The sequence below is a fragment of the Falco naumanni genome, chromosome 5 (genome assembly GCF_017639655.2).
Source record: "Falco naumanni isolate bFalNau1 chromosome 5, bFalNau1.pat, whole genome shotgun sequence".
Taxonomy (NCBI): Eukaryota; Metazoa; Chordata; class Aves; order Falconiformes; family Falconidae; genus Falco; species Falco naumanni.
In genome coordinates this window covers 60,590,834-60,611,296 of record NC_054058.1, presented here as the reverse complement: position 1 = coordinate 60,611,296, position 20,463 = coordinate 60,590,834, and the positions used below count along the sequence as shown (strand labels likewise).

General features: G+C 37.7%; 1 protein-coding gene across 4 annotated transcripts in view; it reads right to left on the bottom strand.

The window, feature by feature from the left end:
* NAV3 (neuron navigator 3) overlaps positions 1–20,463 on the bottom strand; it is a 273,383-nt gene that overhangs the window by 212,293 nt on the left and 40,627 nt on the right. The window lies entirely within an intron of this gene.

The window sequence follows — 20,463 nt, the reverse complement described above, 5'->3', positions numbered from 1 at the left end:
ATTATCAGTGCAATTAGCTGTGGTCCATTCAAATATCAATGCCAACTTTTTGAGGAAATCAATAATTTACTGAAATAAATGTTCCCAGCCTGGTTTCCTAGGACATTTGTTTCCAGGCACGCATTTTATTTACACAAGGGAAAACTACGAGCATATAAAAATTAGTACCTTTGTAGACAAACAGGAACTGTAGGGTTCTTGCTGTGTGTTTGTTTGTCACGCTGTGTACAAGGAAACTGTGTACAATCTGTGGTGCTTCTTGAAGGAGTCACTCAAATGCCTAAATGAGTGTGAAAACTGGAAGGAGTATGATAAAAGTATATTAAATAGCACCTTAGATTATTATGGGAGTGGTGTATTTTCTTGGCTTGAACTTTTGGCAGAAAGAAACTGGAAAGGTTTATTTGGTAAAATCTGGACCCCGTATACATTTTCAATTGCAGAGTGTTTCACATGGGGTAAGAACTACATCAGATTGCTCACAGCCAAGGAGAAGTACGCTATGTCGATATCCACTTACACTGACAACTGAAGTGTTTCAGATTGCGGGAAAGAATGGTACTATTATCCCAAGACATACCAAAGAGGTAACCTACTGACATAAGCCAACTTCTGTTGACGTGCAGCTGTAACCCTTTTCCTACTCTCAATTTCCTTTTCAAAACAGTGGCATCCTCTGTACAGCAACAATTTCACTTGCTGCTGGACTCTTGTTCTCCTGAATGTCTCCATGCTCCCATTCACTATTGCTTCAAGAGCAATTTTGGTCAAGTCATTTTGTACTTCAAAGCCACAGATGGTTACAAAACACTATTAACTCTAATGAGACCCTTTCAAGAGAAGCTTTCTGTAAACAAAATGTGTGTCATCCACAACCAGCTCAGAGCCATAGCATATTCTAAGTGGGTGCCTTTAGCTAACAGCATGTATTTGCGACTGCAACTTAAACCATCCAGAGTATTACCCATGCCATCCTCTAAAAAAAAGGAACTTAAATTTTCAATATGTTCAACATTACTTTTTGCATCCTACCACAATTAAGTATAAAATGAGATCAACAACTTTGTTCCACAAGGCTAAAAGCATTAATAAAAGTACCCAAATGGCATATGAATAAATCTATTGACAAACCTCCTAGGACATACCGTAAGCCAGAATCTCATTAAAGATGACATTAAAATTTAGCAAAGCGAGCACCTGCTTCTCTGCTTGGAAAAAGTCGATATGAATACAGATCAGCCAGAGAAAAGAAAACCTTCTCCAGATCAGGTCAGAACTACTTTCTCAGCTCCTGCCTTTTGAACGTGAAGCAAGAAATCAGTATTGCACCATGAAAGGACCACTGTAAAATAAAGAGATTTATCTCTGATTCTGAAGTATTACGTAGAGCCTATGTAGTAAGAAACATTTCACATTTTCATATTGATAATAGGAATTTGACTATCTTGGGTCGTTATATTTGTAACAGCAAATCAAGTAAACCCACTATGATAATCAGTAGAAGTTTTTAAAGTTTTCTCTTTCAAAAGCTTTACTGACTTACATATGCAGTTTCTCTCGACCTACTGTGCTAACAGGGAATGATGTTTTGCCATTAGGCGGAGGCATAGCCTCATCTACTTTGTCTTTTCTACAGTGCTTGTTACTGTGATGCTGTTCAGTTTGGTAATATGAAAAGCAGCAAGTCCCTGCAGATGTGTCAACACTGTTCTGCCAGCCAGTGATCTTTTACAAATTAATTTTAAATTAATCTTCCCCTATGCCAGAAATCATCATTAATGGTAGACTGCAACTTAGTGTTTAATACACTGGAATGCATAATCTACTAACAATTATGTAGAGGACTGAAATTCAGTTCTGCGTTCCTACGTATTGAGTACTTTATACATGGACTTTTACACTGATCATGCAAGTGGCACAATATTAGGAAATGATGAAAATTTCCAACTCTTAAAAGGAAGCACTGTAGACAGGGAGATGTAAACTAACCAAACAAAAATATTAATGTCAACAATGAAACAAACAAGCAAGATACACTTGTGGGAAGAGTGAAGGAGAGGCATAAATATTGTGAAATGTTTTCCAAAGCAAAATTCTGGCAAAAAAATAGAGGAAAAATCTACCAACTAGCTAGCTGGTCTATCAACTAAAAATCCATTCTCAGTCTTTGAACTTGATCACAGCTCTGCCTGTTTAATTTTCAGCCAAAGTAGACAGGGCATGGCAGTTGAGAGGCCCAAATATCATAGCGTAGTCAAATACATTAAAATTATAGTTTTATTTTTATTTGGTATGAGAAAATATCTGCTGCACAAATATGACAGGTTGCTTTTATTCTGATATATGATGGAAATCCAAAGAACTGTAGCAAAGGCTGAGCTGAAAATCCTGCTCTAGAAATACCAGGAATATATTATAATTTTAACACTCACCTTAAACTCAAGAAACTGCAATACCATCAAAATACCCATCAATTTAGGGGGAAAAAACCACCTTTTACAAAATGCATTAACCAAAAGTGAAAAAAAAAAATAAAACTAACATGACTACATGGGTAAGAAAAGCAACAGCTAGAAAGAAGTGAGCCAGGGAAAAGTAAAGCCATGAATCTTGTCCCACCCACGCTACCAACTTCACAGTGCAGTAAGAAAACAAATCAGAACAGGGGGAGGAAACTAGGCCGCTGAGCCAGGAATATGTTTTTGATGAAAAAATTAGTCCTGTTTCATCCAAATATTCAAACACCTCTCAAAGCAGGCCAGATGTTAGTTGGAGCAAATTAACAACGTGCTGTATGTGCTTTTAGTCCATTCTGCCTCTCATTGTATCGGCCATTTTCCCCTAAAGGCTCCACACTGCGCCAGTCAGCTCCTGGCTGGAAGGGGCTCCTCATGCAGCCGAACAACATGGGTCCTTAAGCTGCTGCTGCTACAAAAGCTCCTGAGCCCTTCTCATCCACCATTATAAAGCACTTTTCCTTGGCAGCACAACAGCTTGAATTTAAGGGCAGGACCTGTGTCCTGTGCTTGGGAACCTGTGGAACCATCTGAATGTACTCAGCTCATCCATGCTTTCCCAAGAACAGCCCGCACCTTTTTTATCCTTGAGGTCTATCATTTCATTTTAATTGCATGGAAGCTTATACAGTCTTATATGAGCTTCAGATCCCTTTCTCAACATACTGTAGGGCCAATCAAGGTTTCTAAAACACTGACAACAATAAAAGTTCAGTATTGCATCTCCTGAAGAAGAATAAGGGATAGTCTGAAGCACCTTGGCTTAGCAAGCAGAAGGAAAATAGTTCATGACATTTAATGCTATTTTAACAACTGGAATTTGCAGGAAAAAAAAAAAAATTACCTCTGTTTCCCAGTAGCCTGCCCAATATCTGCAATTCCACCAACAAGTCCTTTCCTTTTGGCACCTGTTACATTCCCCAAATGGCTCTTAGAGCCAGTGCAGCACCACTAATGAGGAGAAACAGCTAGAGGGTTTCAACTTCCACACTGCCTCTGAAATGCATTTCAGAAACAGCAGCAGCTGTAATGATTTAAACTATAGCATTCCCCCAACCCAGAGATCCAAAAATATTCTAGAAGCAGCTAAACAAAGTACCATGTATGTTACTAATTAAAGTACAAAAGCATCAAGGAGCCCTACAATACTCCAGGATCCTCCATGCAGCTATATAAATGGGGAATACAAAGTATTTCCTGCTTTAGATATTTAAGATCTAGCTACAAGACATATTCAGGACAACAGCAGACATGACTACACTGTAAAGTGCAGGTACACTCAAACTGTATTTCCCTGCAAATACGTCTGAGTGGTACACACCCTGTCCCTCAGGGAATGAATCCTAGTCTCCAGTTGTGGTGGTTTAATGCTTGTCTGGTGTTTAATTACTAATCCACATGGCAAAGTGCAACACAATGTGAGAGTACTGAGTCTAAGTCCCATCACTGGAACAGGGTTTCTACCTTGCCAAAGGCAGCATCATGCGGGCATGCACATGGCAGTAACGTAGGTCACTACCATAGATATTTCCCACGCGTCACCAGCACAGTGAACGTCAAATTTTTTTTAGGCATTATATTCAACATGTTTTAACACTCAAGTCATACAGGCTTAATCAAGACGTATAGCTTATTTGGCCTGCTTAGAAGGCAGTTTTCACGGCTAATCTGATAAATATAAGAGAACTCCAAATGAGATACATCTTATTTCTTACACTATCAAAAAAAAAGTCCTCCTCTTGTTCCATGTTGAGATTGGAAGTTAATTAATACCTATTTTGTTAGAACTTATATTCATAATATATTTCTAGCTAAGAGTCTTCTACTTATTTTTTTATATATTTCTCACAGGAATAATTGCCATGTATTTTTTAGCACATTAATAATGTCAGCTGATCTGCCCAATCTCACTCATGTTTACTCTCACTTCTTTTGGATTAATTTTAAACTATTTTTAAATGCTACTTTGCCCTCTTGAGAACGGCTGTCGAGATTTTTTCCAACCATGCTCATCATCTTTTGAAATTTCACTCATTCAAACCCTCACATCATGAGTGGCTTGGCACTGAGCGTGGTTTAATTATTATTTTAAAATATTGGCAATTGAAGCCAGAAAGGGAATTGATTAACATCACTATGTCATCTAATTAAATATATATCTTATTTTACAAGCTGTCACCAAAAATTAACATGCTGGAATCCTGCTGAATAGTCTGCTGAGCCAATGACACAAAGGCAAGGGGGGGGAAGGCATGCAGAAAACAACTACACTCCTTCTTAAGCAGTAAACATCCTGAAAAAGAAATTTCTGAAGGTGTTGCACTCTGAGAAAATCCTCCTCTTCCAGACCACTGGTTGCCTATCCTAGATCTGAAACACCAGGTGATAAACCATCTGAGAAATCACCACTGAAGTTGTTTAACAGCATAAAACAAACAAACAAACAAAAAAGCAGCTCATAAACTCTTTCTTTCTCAAATGAATTACTGGGATGATTTTTTCTGAGAAGGAGAAAGCTCAAATTTCTACGAGAACGGCTGCCTGAAGTGAACTGCCTCAGAAAGAGCTAAATTCTTCCACCAGTTTGTCTTTTAATGCATGTCCCTTTTCTCCCGCCAATGCAGCTGTTCATCCTTGTAGCTCTTCCATACTTCTGAATTAAGCAGAGACACGCTGTGACTGTTATTTTGACTTTCTGCCAATAGCCAGAAAACTGTGAGATAGCAACAAGCTGAATCCTCTTTTCCTCTAGCAGGTAAAGGAGCTCTACTGAAGCCAGAAGTGGGGGTGAGGCCTTTGGGTAACCAAGTGAGATAAATGTGTATGAACAGCAGAGGACTAAGAAAAATGTAAAACAATAAGGAAAATTAATCCCGTTCACTCTTCAGCAACTGTTAGGCACCAGACAGTAGAAAAGGGCATTCAGGGAACAAAGTAAGAATAGGGCAAAAACCTGTGATTTAAATAGCCATAAGGGAGCTTTTATTTTTCTGCAACTCCTCCCCTTCGTTTACAAGATATAATCCCAGTGGTGTTTTGTGCAGAGAGCTGTGTTAGTTACCCTATTTTTACTCTTCTGAATCACTACTTTCTACATGCAGATCCAAATGAATCCCAATAGGGGCCTCAAGATCCTTTTGCAAATGCACAGTTTACAAAAGAAAATGTTTGCAATACTCACACAGTGAATGAGGTTAACTGAAAGGCAAATTATTCATGACTCAGTCACAAAATTAATGCAATAGTCAAAATACACTGCTGTGTAAAATCAACACATCTTTTCTGAGGGGAAAATAAAACTGGTCTGCAATACCGCCAGGTAGTAAAGTGTGTGTGTGCTTTGCTCTCAGTATCTGGCATTAGAGGTTGGTCTTTATAGCTGGATGTGCTGACCATTCACAAGTGAAGGCAGTTACTCTACAAAGGGGAAAAGTTTTATCATGTTTTGAGCTCTATGGATGTGTGACCAAACTTAATGAAGCACTGGGCTATTTAGTGTGCTATCAGAGAGAACACTTAGTAAAACAGATTCATATTTAATTAGGAAACAGTGTCAAGACTCTGTGCCTGAAGCCACTGAAAAATTAACTGTACAATGAGTTTTGTTTAAATTGCACTTTGATTTCCAGACTTTTCCGTAACAAATTTTAAAAGTGACATGACTGAGAAGAATCCCACAGAGCCTAGCAAGGACTTTAATCAGATGTTCAGAAAAATATACTGGCCCTTTCTCTTTGATTGCAGACTCTTCTTATCACCTGAGCAGAGGAACTCTCCTGCCTGTATAAGGAAGGGTACGGTGCTGAACGGATGAAGAGGAGCAACCCCCAGGAGCAGGGACAAAGGCACTTCCCAGAGCAGCAGTGACAGTTCAGCAAACTGGAAGGCTTCCAAGTCCTGTGGTGCCAAGAGGATTTGGAGCTCAGACGACAGTGGCCAGGCACCAAGGGGAGCCATGAGTAAGGCCACCCCAATCTTCTGCACCTCAGCAATCCTTCTTCTCTAGTTCAATAATAAGGATTCTTAGCAATGCCTTAACTTACCCAAGTATCATGGGCTCAGAGGATGTTTATTCTACCAAACTAGGGTCCCCAAAGCTTAGCTCTGACTGCTTCCTTTTCCACCCCTGGCGTGTCCCTACTGTAAAGGGCTAAGATCAACACCATATCCTAATTCTCACCTGTGGCACTTTCTCCGTCTTCTCATCAAAGTTTCCAGAACCTGCCTGTTCCTTTTCTCACCCATTTCTTTAGCCCCAGCTTTCTTCCAGCCTCGGTTTTCCCTTGGTTTCCCTCCTCAGCACAGCTCTAAACTACAACCCCTTCATTATTTCATTGATGCTGTTTCCTCTGTATGTCACCCAGGTCTGTGGAAGATAAATCCTGTTGCTCAAGGCAGATCTTTCATTTTCTCAATGCCCATGTCCAGTATCACAGGAATTTCTGATTTCTGGGAAAGCCCAAGGACTGGACCACGTTCAGTACAAGTGTAATTATGGGTGGTTTCTTTTCTAAACTCTGAGTTTAGGAAGCCTGTGTGAACGGAGACTTTCCAATGCTCACATCCTGTTCAAACTTCAGAAGATTTTTCACAGGGAAGGAGTGAAAAGCACTTTCCTGACCCTCCAGCATTCCCTTGCCAAATTTGAAGACTCTGCTCCAAAACAGAGTTGTCATAGCTTTGTAGTGAAACAGTCATATAAGACTCTTCTTGTTTTATCCAGCACAGTAGTGCTTGTCTCCATTTCATCTTGATTCTTGGGATAAATGAAACATAATTTTATTGATATTTTTCTAAGACTTCTGCTTAAATCCAACACTTGCATTAATAGTGTTAGCCCGTATATTTAAAGTTGAGAAACATATAAACATCTGAAAACAAGGCCTTGTGGTGAACCGAGATGATTCAGCATCCTTACATATTTCAATATATCTGGGAGATTGGCACTGAATTTCATTGAGCTCTAGATACTAGGTCCTTAAATCACTTTGAAAATTTGCTCACAAGCTTTAGCCAAGCTTTATTTCTCTTTGGAGATTTTATAGCCTGTATCGGGGGTGTAACTATCTCCTCACTAGAAAAAAAGGGATGGATTATGGAGGGGTTGTCTCCTTTCTGCAGTCTACTTTACGGGGTGGATATCTCTAAACTTCAAGGTCAGTGACAGAAACTGGTGTGTCAGAGACCACTCATCCCACCCTAGAACGGTTGTGTGCAGACCCCCAATAAGCCTATGTGACCAGATGTATCAGCTCCAGGACCTGACTATTAACTGCAGCCTATACATCAATTTTCTGCAGTTACCAAACCTCTGCCTGAAAAAGAATCACAGCTAAAAACTACAACATATTAACAGCCCAGTGTGCTAATTAGCTGGCTGGAAGGGGGAACAATAATAAATAAGCCTTTTAGTCAGAGGCCAGTTGTGGCAGAAGCACCCTGCAGTTGCCAGGCAGGCCCAGGGGAACCCCCAGCCCAGGCTCCCCAGCAGGGCATGACTGCACCCCGCTTTGCTTTGGGGTCTCTGGCGCTGGCACTGTGGCACTCAGAAATGGAGTGGTGCGGTCCCAAAGTATAATCCATAGTTCAGCAGGAGAATTTTGTTCATTATGTTTTAAGCATATAGCATGTAGGGTGGGTTGGTTTTTTCCATCCAAAATACAAGTTGTAATTTAGGATTCCTTCAAGTTTCCCAAACAACTATAAAATAGGCCTATAAATGAAATGATTGCCTAAGTAAAGTGGCCTTCTCAGAAAGGCCCTTTCTTAAAAGTATTTATTGTATGTCTATTCATAAGGAAAACATCCGCAGAAAAGGAGTTCTCCAGGCCTGTACCAGGATATGAAAGGCACTGCAAGTTCTGATTTGTCTGTGAATGTAGATTACCTGCATCATCCAAAACTACCTAGAGTCAAAAAACATGTTATGGGCAAGTAAACTGTAGTATTGGGTGGTGTGGGAACTGCAAATGAACAAATTGGGCTGGAGGAAACAAAGTCACCTTTAAGGAAGATGAACGAAGATTGGAAATGGCAGAAGAGCTGGGCAAGCACACATTTTGAACTCTCTTTTGAAAGCACAAGAGGGGAAAAATAACAGTTAGCAAAAGCCCAATAAATGCATTAGAGGAATTTGCTTATTACTGGAGAAGTCACTGAAGACATTTGTCAGCTCACATGATGCCTGCTAGGATCCTAACACACTGTTGGCTACTCTGTGCCATTAACTGACTGTCAAGGGATTGGGGCATTCTAACAACAGGGAGCGATTTTTTTCAGAGAAAAAATGTGCTCTCATTTTATTGGTATCATTTGTTTTACAGTACTCACAGTAACCTCGGAGTTTAAACAACGCTCAAGCAAAAGCAGGCATGAGACTGCAGCCACAGGAAGGTTTGGGGTTTGTTTTTATTCAAATAGAGGCAGCAGCACTTAGACTCAGAATATTTGGATCTGTTTTCCTGTTACGCTTTTCCTTCGTAATAACTGCTTTGCTTTTTTTTAAACTACAGCAATAAAAACGGAAATTCCATAAAACCTGTCTTCTTTTATATGAAAGTAAGGGGGAAGGGGGAACCACAAAACCATATGGAAGTCAATTAAATGCTTTATTTGTTCAGCAAAAAAAAGGGACTATGTATTTCCTGAATTAAATTTGTTTTCATTGTCCTTCTGTGGTCAACTGTTTTAGGGAGATCATATACAATGTCAGTTCTCATTCATGACTTTTCAAAATAAAAGACTGTATTCTGCAGGTACATGGTTTTACAACTGAGGCTACGTCCTTAAAATATTTGCTTCATGTTTACAGAGATGTAACTGGAAGCACACTATGTCCTTTTACAACTTCAGCAATGCAGCTCCTACATAATTCTCAATAGTAATATAATAAAGATAATAATAGGTGTGTAATTTCTTTTAGTTACTAAAAAGTGATCCTTAAAGGAAAGGGAAAAAATAGACCTTTTTTTTTTTTTAATATCCACAAATACAATATGCATAAGTGGACAGTTTTGGACAGCATCAGATACAGGGCCCTGATGAAGAAAAACTGTTAAGAAAACATTACTTTTAGCCTGATCTATTATTGCAAATCACAGGTGATGCTGTTATGAAAATTGCACAAATTTCAATGTCCTAATTCCTTCCTATAATTTTTGTTCACTGGATGCTGGACATGCAGGTTTGTATTAAATATTATTTTTAATTTTAAGGTGATTTAAGGGAGAAATGAGTCACCAAAATAGCTTTTTGTCATTGTTTTAGCCTTGACCTTTCTTAACCTTTACACTTTCTGCTGCTCCTTAGCATTGTCAGAATTGCATGCATGATAAGCTATGAGTCCTTTGGGGTTCAAACAATAAAATTTTACATAGTTACCTAGCACATTGTTAATTGATCAATAATATGAAAGGTAACTTCATATTTACATAACTTGATACGTGCTGATGTTTAGATGATCATTAGAAACTTCTCTCAAAAATTAATGTATACCTTAGAAAGTGCGATATATACTGTAATTATATCTTACTGTCTGTAAGTATCTTGGAGGAAGGGAAGAATGGCAAATGTTTATACCAAGGAAACCACAAAAGAGGAAGGAGAAGAGGTAGCCTGGAAGTTTTTGCATGCCATTTTAATTTACCTGTATGGAATTAAATTGGTATTTGGATGAACACAGCTATAGATAGTACGTAAGAGCAAGAGAGGGACATAACAACATAGCACTATAGTGGATGGAAAGCTGGAGGAAGTGATAACATAAGGAATACTCCTTTGGATTAGAAAGACTCACAGTCAGCTTTTTATATAGATCTGAAGAACTCAAAGGACATAGCTTTTTGTTCTGCATAATAATTAAAAAATATATCTGTGCTTGATTATTTTTTTTAACATACTCTGGCATGTTTCTAAAATTCAGAAACAACTGTTTATTAGTAATTTCCAAAGTTGGATTCCTTAGCCATTAAATTAACACAGTATCCAAGTGAACTCAGATGTAAGACTTGTGCATTGCTCCATTTTTCATATACAATGTTGAAAGAAATGTCAAAGTACAAAATCATCAGCATATTGTGTTAACATCCCAAAATCCACAACATCCCAACCCAAATAAGTTAATTATAAACATTAAAAGAAGATTAAAAAACTGAGAAAAAATAAAGAAAAAATTCACCTTGTGACATTGAATTCACTGTCATTATTTTCAAGCTGTACAAACTGATAACTTCTTCCTTCACATTGTCTCTCTTTGGATGCAATCACGCAAACACATGTAATAGGCTCTTCAAGAAAAGTTAGAAGAGTAGAATACAAAGCTGGGAATTTTAGGCAAGGAATACAATTTACTTTATAAAGTGGAAGAATCTGAAAATTGAAATGTTCTAAAGTTTTCTGAAAGGTGGGTGAAGCATCAGTTCTAAAATAAACGAAAATCCAAACTGAACTATTTACCAACTTAAAGGGCTTATCTTAAGGCATCACAAGGAGACAGATACTTACAGGTACTATACATTTGCAATATGTGGGTGTGCTGATCACGGACTATGAACTCAAATAACAGCACTAGGACACACTCATTACCTATGACTCACACTGCTGTTTCAAACCTGCTCCATTGCATGGGAAGATCAGCTGAGCAAGAAGGATGAGATACTGCTGGAAAAAGGAGCACATTTAGAAGAATTTATGGCCATAGTGAAACTGGTCAAATGAGACTTTATTTAGGAGCACTTCTGGGCTCCTTGCTGACATTAAGCTTTCAGCAGTATCGGTAGTTCCAGCCACAAGTTCCCTTTGTATCCCCTCCAAGTAGTTAGCTAAATCTACCACAGCAGAAAATGCCTTTCTGACGGATATTCTTACTGTAGTTGCTTTTCAGCTGGATGTTAGAAACACTCTTTTAATATGCATGAACTTTTTAGCCACTAACCAAATCTACCTAGGAAAAAATACTACAGCAGACCCAGTACTATAAGCTACCTGCATGAGATTATGCTGGATAACTCAGATCCTGACTTTTGTAGTAACTGACAAAAGCTGCTACGTAAGTCCTCACTATCAAGATATCCCTGATGTCAGTTTTGTGAAAAGAATTCCTGTAAGACTTTGACTAGCAGTTAGGACACAGTTAAAATCCCTTTGGGAAGAGAAAAACATCTTTACAGAAACTCATGTCTTCTTGGGAACTAAGGCACATGTGTGCCACTGCAGCATGCATACTACAGTCGGGAGTCCCTGCTCTAAAGAGTGTGTATGTTTTGACAGAAGTGCTACAGCGAGATCAGTGAGTTTAAAGAAGTTTAAAACATCTCATTAAAGCTCATTGTACATTCTCTGATTCCCCAATAAGTGAAATTTACTGCCAGCACACTCTTCTGTTCACTTTGTTCAATCAAGCTGAAAGTTTACTTTAAGTCATTAAAAATACTGATATTTTCCAGTTTCTCTTTCTTTGTATTCCCTTGGAAGCACTATTAGGTTCAATAACACCATGGTAAAATAATATTAAATTTCTATATTTATGCACATACAAACAGCAAATGAAAATAAGAATTATTATAGAGGCAGGGTAGTTAAATACATCGTAAATCTGTGCATGTGAGAATTCTCCATTTTCTTCAGATTGTGTAGCAAATAATGAACATCACATGTAGGAAATGAAATTGTGGCTTTTAAGCCACATGGATGCATGAAGAAACATCAAGACTTAAGTTACAAGATATGGCACAAAATGATGTCTTGTTCTATTCATCTCCTATCACCTGCTCCTACAAACTATGTTTGCCACTACTAGCATTCCCCAAACTTGGATAGTCGTCACTCACTTTGCTGGACAAACATAATTCAATGCAGCAGAAACAAAGCCTGACAACCAGAGGGAAAATAGTGAAAAGCTGGACAAGGTGAATCAATTCAGCAGAGCCTGGCAAGCACCAGTGCTGGCCCCACCGTGCAGGAGAAGAGAGCATGTGGCCTGGAGCAGGAATGGAGGCAGCAGGTGAGGAGGGAGCAAGAAAATGTCCTCTCTGTGCAGAAGCATTATTTCTGCTTAGCTTTATCATCAAACACTACTTGGGGATAATATTATGCATTTGCTATTCTTCTTCCTAACTTCAGGCTCCCCCTGAAGCAAGGTTAAAGGTCAAGGCAACAGAGTATAAAGTACTGGCAAGTAAAAGCTTGTCCTCAATTTTCAGAAAAGCTGTAGTGCAGAATGTATTAGCAATGAAAATGAGAACACAGTTATCAGCGTAAAACATTGCAAATAGCAAAGAATCCTGTGAATAAGATTTAAAATTTTGGGGTTATATGTATGTTCTCTCTTTACTGCCATATATTTAAATACAGGCTTTCAGAATACAGAATGACTATTACTATTACTTACTTGTTTGTAACCTTAAAGCCCACACCATTTTTCCAGTTAAACTGGGTGAAGATATAGAACACCTCCTTTGCTCGGATATTATTTTTTTTTTTTTTAAATGAGAGAAAAATCTAATGAAAAATAGCCAACAGTACCAGTTAATGTAACTTCTGTAAACAGATTAGTACCTGGAAGTGACAAAAATGTTACCTTTCCTGTTCTGATCCTTGGACTGTAACATCTAGTCAACAAACCTGAGTAAATGTGAAGCGCAGCATTATGAATGCACATGGGCAAGAGGGAACAGCATCTATGGGTCTCCAAAATGCACACATCAATTAAATGAGGAAGCCTCAGGGCTATCTCTAACTCCTTTGTTTGTATCTTTTCCACCCAATTGTTCGCTCTCTGTCTCATCGGTTAGAAAGGACGGGATGTAACCCAACAGACGACAGTGTACAAACAAATTCATTTTGTTGCTTAACCCCAGCAACTGCCATATGTTGTTTCTGAATCCTAAGAACCCTCCCCTTTAGCTATCTTGCTGTGGTGACCAAGAGTATTAAAAAATCCCAAAAAACTCTTTGCCCTCTCTTTACTTGAGACAAACGACAATTTCCCATGAAAGACAGTAAAAACCACCTTCGATATATAACTCTCTGCAACAATCTATCTCCTAAACATGATAGCAGAGGGGTTTTTTCCATGTTTAGTTAAAAGTCACTCTTTCAAAGCCTGCTGAAGTCAGTAATAATAATTTCAAGGATTTTAATGAGCCTAGGGTAAGACACAACTGGTTTAGGTTACTGACTTCTACGGGCTTCGTTTGGTACTTAGAAATACTAAGTGTTACTTAATAATCATATACCATGTAAACAGTGATGTACCTTAAAACACAATACTCAGCTGGTTTCCATCTCAAAGCTCAGAAGTTTATAGTAATGCAAAAGCCAGGTGTATATATATGGCACTGACCCAGACTTACAGTGTCAGATCTAACTTCAGTAAAACAGCCCAGCATGTATTTTATAACAAGGTTATAAAATTTGATATGAGAAGTGGTAATGGCAATCTTCAACAACTAAAATGTACTTTGCAGGGTTTTGAAATTAATAATTTTTTCCATTAGATGGTTTTACAGATGGACCTACCGTAAAAAACAGCATTCTTGTACCATTATGTCCATTGCTATCAGTTTTTGGTAAAGCATACCATTGCCATGTGAAATGAAGTATTATTTTTCACTGTTACATGTGATACCATATACTGACTATATTTTTATCATAGCACTGAATTCACCCATGGCTTATCATTTGATGAGCCTTCAGGGTCACAGATCTACCAAACTTCATCTTTATACACACACTCATAAAAAGGAGCTTTAGGCTTCTGTGAGACTTCCTGACAGTTTGCAATAGAAACAACAGCTGAAAGCACTCACCTGCACTGGATATCTAAATTCATTTTAAAAACTGGTTGAACCTTTAAAGACAAAAAGTAATGCTTTTCTGCCTAATAATTCTTAAAATACTTTTACTGTCATGATGTCTGTCAAAGAATTGCTTGAGGAGTCTGGTGGTTATGGTTCCCTGCTGTATCTGAAAACTCAAACCAACAAAGAAACTGGTGCTAGGAAGGCAAGGTTTAAAGGTACAATTGTGCATCAGATGCTATCCCAGTTCCTCCTGCACAGGAGAAATGTTTGGCAATAAAGAGAAATGTAATTCCAACAGTATTTCAAAAAGGGATCTGCACAATAAATGTGGTTCAGGTCTTAACAAAGAAATTAGCTGCCTGAGAACTTTCTCTTTTCCCACTTACAGAGAATTAAAAAGGTTAAATGTACAATGGTTTCACTATAAGTACTTTGACACAGAAACCAAGGGCACTGCTGATGATCAGCCAGAGCTGCACAAATCAGCAGGGCTTTACACAAGGATCCCGGGGGTGGTTCACCAATGGAGGCACCATACTCATGCCTCAGTGTTAGCAGGATACACCTATCACATTTCAGTGTTCACATGCCTCTTTAGTCACTATCTATGTGAAAGGTCAAAGCATGTTCACACACAAGTAATTAAAGTCCCCCTCAAACTGTTCAAATAACAAAAGATAAAGTATACGCTAAGAAACACTCTCCCATGGACAAAAAGAGGGGCTTGAGGACTTAATGTATCTCTTTAAAGCTATAACCTTGTGATGAATCTCATGACTGAAGAAATGTTTCAGAGTAGAAGGAAAAAATGTTTTGGAGGTTTATAGCTGAAATCAAATAATGACAATGATAGTAATATATACTATTACTATATATAAAAACTTTATATTTTATAAAATGTATATTTTTGTAATTATAAATAAATAAACAAATAAATATAAATAAAATCATATATATATATATATATATATATATATGAACTATATATACAGGTTTTAGCATAATTTACATACAATGGCCAGTATTTCCCAAACTGGTTTCAGAATCCCATTGCCAAAAACAAGATTGTTCAAGGATATTTCAGAAAGGCACTTTGTCATACTCCTAACTACTTTTTAAATATCTTCTGCATTTACTTTATACGTGTATATAACTGTTGTCTCACAGCATTTAGAACTGCATAACTTCTTCTGACAGTCTGTGCAAGTGCACTTAGCTGTCACCCCCTGCCTCTGCGATATTGCAGCTCTGAGACAGACAATTAGTAGTTACCTTTACTTAAAACAGTCAACGCTCTAGGTGGGGAGAAGCCCATCACTCCTAATCTAACACAGAAACTCATCCCCTCTTCTATCATGCATCTGCTTTCCACTAGCAGACTTGCATCTCACTGCGCAAATATAAAATTGAGACGGGTGAAGACCTCTTCACCATCCTGAAAATGTTAGAAATTACCTCAGCTTTCAATGAGCAGCCTGAAATTTAACATGCTGGCAAGAACAACAAACTGCTATTTGTATGGCATCCTATACATCTATTGCTTTTTGAAGTAGGTCCAAAATTTGGAAGTCACTGAATGGAACTGTATAAAAATTATTCAGTCAAGCACCTTATTTTCTTCACATTGGAATCTTTCACAACACTGTAAGCTTCTTCCTAAAAGAGTGGGTATTCCAGACACATTAATTTCAGATTTTCATGTCTCTTGGTACAAAGTGATCTCTGTTAAGATGCTGCAGTTTACATCTCTCTGTACAGATACAGGGTTTGAAAAAGTAACAAATTTAAAGACAGGTAAAGTATCTGTGGGATTTTTATCACCATCATTACAAATAAACATTTATAAGTAATTGTGTTGGCAAATTCTGGCAACACTACTATAAAGATGCAAGTCATGAACTTCAATGCTGCTGCATGAAAACAAGACAAGGACACTGGAGTTTACCATTTATATATATTCTATTTTTAAATGACTCTAAAAGGCATCAAAGGCCTCTGAAATCTGACAACGTGGAAGTTCTCTGTTTACCCAAAGTATGCATATGACATGGAGGATAGCAAGTTTCTTAATGACGACTATGTCAGTTTCCACAGACAAAGCCATCTCTTGGGTCAGAGGACAGTTTAGTCTTCAACCTTATCTCAGTCAATGGCCTCCTTGCTGTGAGCTCCAGCATGGTATTAATTGGTTCCAGTTGTAGTGTCAACTTCTGAAATATCAACATCAGTTCACGTGCAAGACCACACACTTATCCTACATAGGCCATCGTATAGCTAGTTTGAACTGACCTGGCCTTAAACTGAATCACAGGCTCCTAGGAGTGAAAGGCTCTGTGCAGTTCTTGTTAGTTTGACTTTCCATTAATTGCTGTTTCCCATGAATTCCATTTAAATTCTTATTCTTCATTTCTAATTTTCTTTCTTTAAACTTTTTTGTGGGTCGTTTTTTTTCTTGAAATGTGTTTTTGGAGGGATTTTTCTTAACCCATTCTCTGAGAAAGTTTTTAAATACAGTTAGATAGATAATTAAGGCACCAGACATAAGAAAACATTAAACTGAGCTAAGTCAGGAATGTTCAAAAACAATGTAATTGTCACTGATAAATGGTGTATGATTTTAAACCTTATTTGGAAACTAATATGTTTAAAAGAGCTTTTCCTCAGAGCATTTTGACTGGCAACTAAGGGTCTGTAGAAATCCAACTGTATGCCTTTTTGCACTGTTTAAGTGCTCTGATCTGCAGACAGAAATGAATGGATGTATGTACAGTAGCTATACAAACAAATACTGTCTTCAGAAATATGATTGTAAGGACCCAGTAGCAGAGGAGTTCCTGAAGGGGTGATTTGGAAGCTTCTGCAGGGGCACAGACCTCCTGAGTTAGGAATAAGTGGACTGCTCCAACTGAATTCTCTTGCAAATCCTGTTTCAGTGAAGGTTTTTAATAATGAATGTATTTATGGAGAGCTGAATTTCATTCCAAAAATACAAAATTAAGTTTCACTAGCATAGAGGTTATAACTTGAAACAATGGATTAAATTATTTGGTAAGTAAGAATCTAAGCATGATGTGCTTTTTGTTTGTTTGAGGTTGTTAGAAGACTGTATTTTTCAAGAGCTTATCATTGTCTTTAAACCACGTATGAATCATTGATATTTTAAAAAAAGATTATGCTGAAAAAAAACCCAAACCCAAACATTCTTATTTAATATAAATATGTTCTTCCTCTATCTTCAGCACAATTCACCAAAATGAATAGGCCCCAAATGGAATTTCTACATTATGTGACAATCTCTACTTTGTCTGCAAAATTATTAGAGCTCTGCTTTAGTTGGCTTTTGCCATATTTAGAAGGGTTTAAGGTCACTATTAGCTTGATTACAAAAGCATGAAGTTATTAATATGCATTAGCTGATATAACCTTGAACTCCATGCATCAAATTATCTTTTTCTTCCCTCAAGTGATCACAGCAATTAAATTCAACCCTGATAAACTGGAGTGAGGAGAAAAGAGAACGTGATAATAAAGACTCATTAGGAAATAAAATACCCTATTAGAACAGCCTGGGCTGTTCACTTCACAAGATTTTGACTCATTAGGGCAGCTGGGTGGCTTCTACCTGAAACTGATGCAGTTTCCAGGAACCACCATAACACTTACAGAGGGGAAATCTGCTGCACCTCTTTTTCCACATCATGTTCCACTACAGACATCTGCTGTATCTCTCTTTCCACACCATATCCAACTGCAAATATTTTATGTGCCTCAGTGATACAGTTTTTCTGGATTAAGCTGAAGCATCATGTGTCCTGGTCTTCTAAGCCATCATCACAGAATAGGCAACATCTACTGATTTGTACAGGGAAGTTTAATTATTTGCCATCTATGGAGCACATCAAGGAAATCTGATATCTACAAACAAAATCTGGGAATGGAATAAAAAAAAATACTAAGCTAGTTGCTGAATTTTCCACTGTCAGTTTTGTTGAACAGCACCTATGATCTTATTCACAGGTGTGAACCATCTCCCAGAATTCTTGTAAAAGAGTATATTTTAAATGATCAGGCTGAGATACAGAGTCCCCCAAAAACATGGGAACAGAGCAGTTTCAGTAAGTGACAAAGTATATGAAATTGGGTATTAAATTGCCTAAACCTTTTGCTACAAAGTAGAATCCACAAGCCTTTTTGAGGCATCTAGGCTACTTATATATTGCTTGCAAAAAAAAAAAAAAAAAAAATAAATAGGGCATCATCAAAAAGCAGTCTAAGTGATCCATATATCAGACTTACAACTGCCTAGGGCTTGCCTAAAGAAATACTTCAGAGGAGCATGTCTCAAGACTGAGACTTGGGTAAATGGCTCAAAGACGCCTCCGTTTTCTTGAGATCCTTGTAGGATTTATGAACTAAGAAAGGTTTACACTTTTCTGTCACAGCTGAGATGGTGAAGAAAAGATGGTGCCTACATCTGTATTCAGTATATTGAAAGGAATTGCATGTTTCTTCTCCCAGGATTTTTTGACCTTGTACATTAAACAGACACTAAGTAAACAGACCTTAAAGCAAGACTGGAAGTCAAGGCCTACTTTTCTCAAATGAGGGATGAACTCAGTAAAATGTACTAACCTGTGTTCATCTCCAGATCTTCCAGTATTGACAGTGAAGTGACTCAAAATCAACAGAATAAGTGTAACATCACTCTACATTTGCCCACAGACTGGTAATTTCAGCTCTCCTGCATTAAGTTGGAAAGGCAGGTTTGACTCTCCAAGTAGGATTCAGAACTTCAGACTTTTCCTCTCAGGTGTAATCATCAGACTCTTATAAAAAGTTTCACGCTCATTTTCACATATTTTTAATTTAAAACAAAGCCCCTCAAAGGTGGTCAATGCATTTGCATTAAAAAAATGCAAAATGCATTGTTAAGAGCTTCTAATTGGTGGAAATACCTTCTGGTCCATCAGAAATCACACACTCTTCTGCCCAGGTTTTAATCTCTGACCAGTCTAAGGCAGAAAAATAGGAGAGTTTGGGCATGTTCCTGAGCCAAAAGCCGTGTTCCTAGCTGGGCTCTAAAGTTACACTGAGAGACATCTGGTATATTTAAGGTACTGAAGGCTAAGGTGTCAGGATATGTTGGGCTGAAAGACTTCAATCATCCTGCTGTAGACACTTAAATTCTTTATTTGATTTAGCCTGGCATGCCTTTCCATTTTCTGTGGAAAAAATTCCTTGCCTGAAAAATCCACCCACCATGATGTTTCACTAAGAACAAACTGAAGGCTGTTTCCTTGTGTTCACTAAGGATCTGACTTTCCTGCTCTCTCATTTATGTGCACACCTTCACTTCTCTCTGTTGATTTTTCAAGCCAGGTCAGCCTGGGAAGACACTTATGAGTCTTGATTCTATGCGCAATTTCAGCAAGGAATTAAAGTTTTACCTCAGTAAGGGAGAGATTAAGAGAATATTTCAATGTTTAACTCTGCTAACCCATGGGGTTTTTTTTTTCATTTATGACGTATAAAAAACAATTATTTGGAACTTTTTAATTCACCTTGTTCAGAGAAGAACTCATCTGTAATCCACAATGCACTAATGACACAAAATTAATCAACATAATTTCTTCACTTTACTCCAATTCCACTTAGCCTTTTAATTCAAACCAAACTTTTACTCAAATGGAAAAAAAAAACCAACCCAAACACACCCCCCCGAAAAAAAAAGAACCTTACCATATTAATATTTTTTCTTTTTTTTTTTTTTTAAAGCTGTGAACTTTTCTCATCACTTGCAGACACGAATCTGTAAAGCAGACTTCAGAAAGTTTGTCTTTATCTGAGTTACTGACTGCAAAGACAAATAAGTCTCTTCCCTTTTTGGTTGAATACAGTAACTTTGTTCAGTTTTCCACAGTGTCTGGGAAAGTGACTGAAAAGCACATCTAAAGTTTAACTTCCTTAAGCTAAAACTAATATTTATTTTAATCAGGATCACTAACCAACACAGGAGATGCCTAGACAGACTGTTAGACAGAAAACATGGTATAAAAAATAATGAGAGAAAGAAACTATGCTTGCACTTGAAATCTCTTCCCCCCCCCCCCCCCCCAAAAAAAAAAAAAAAAAAAAAAGAAGAAGAA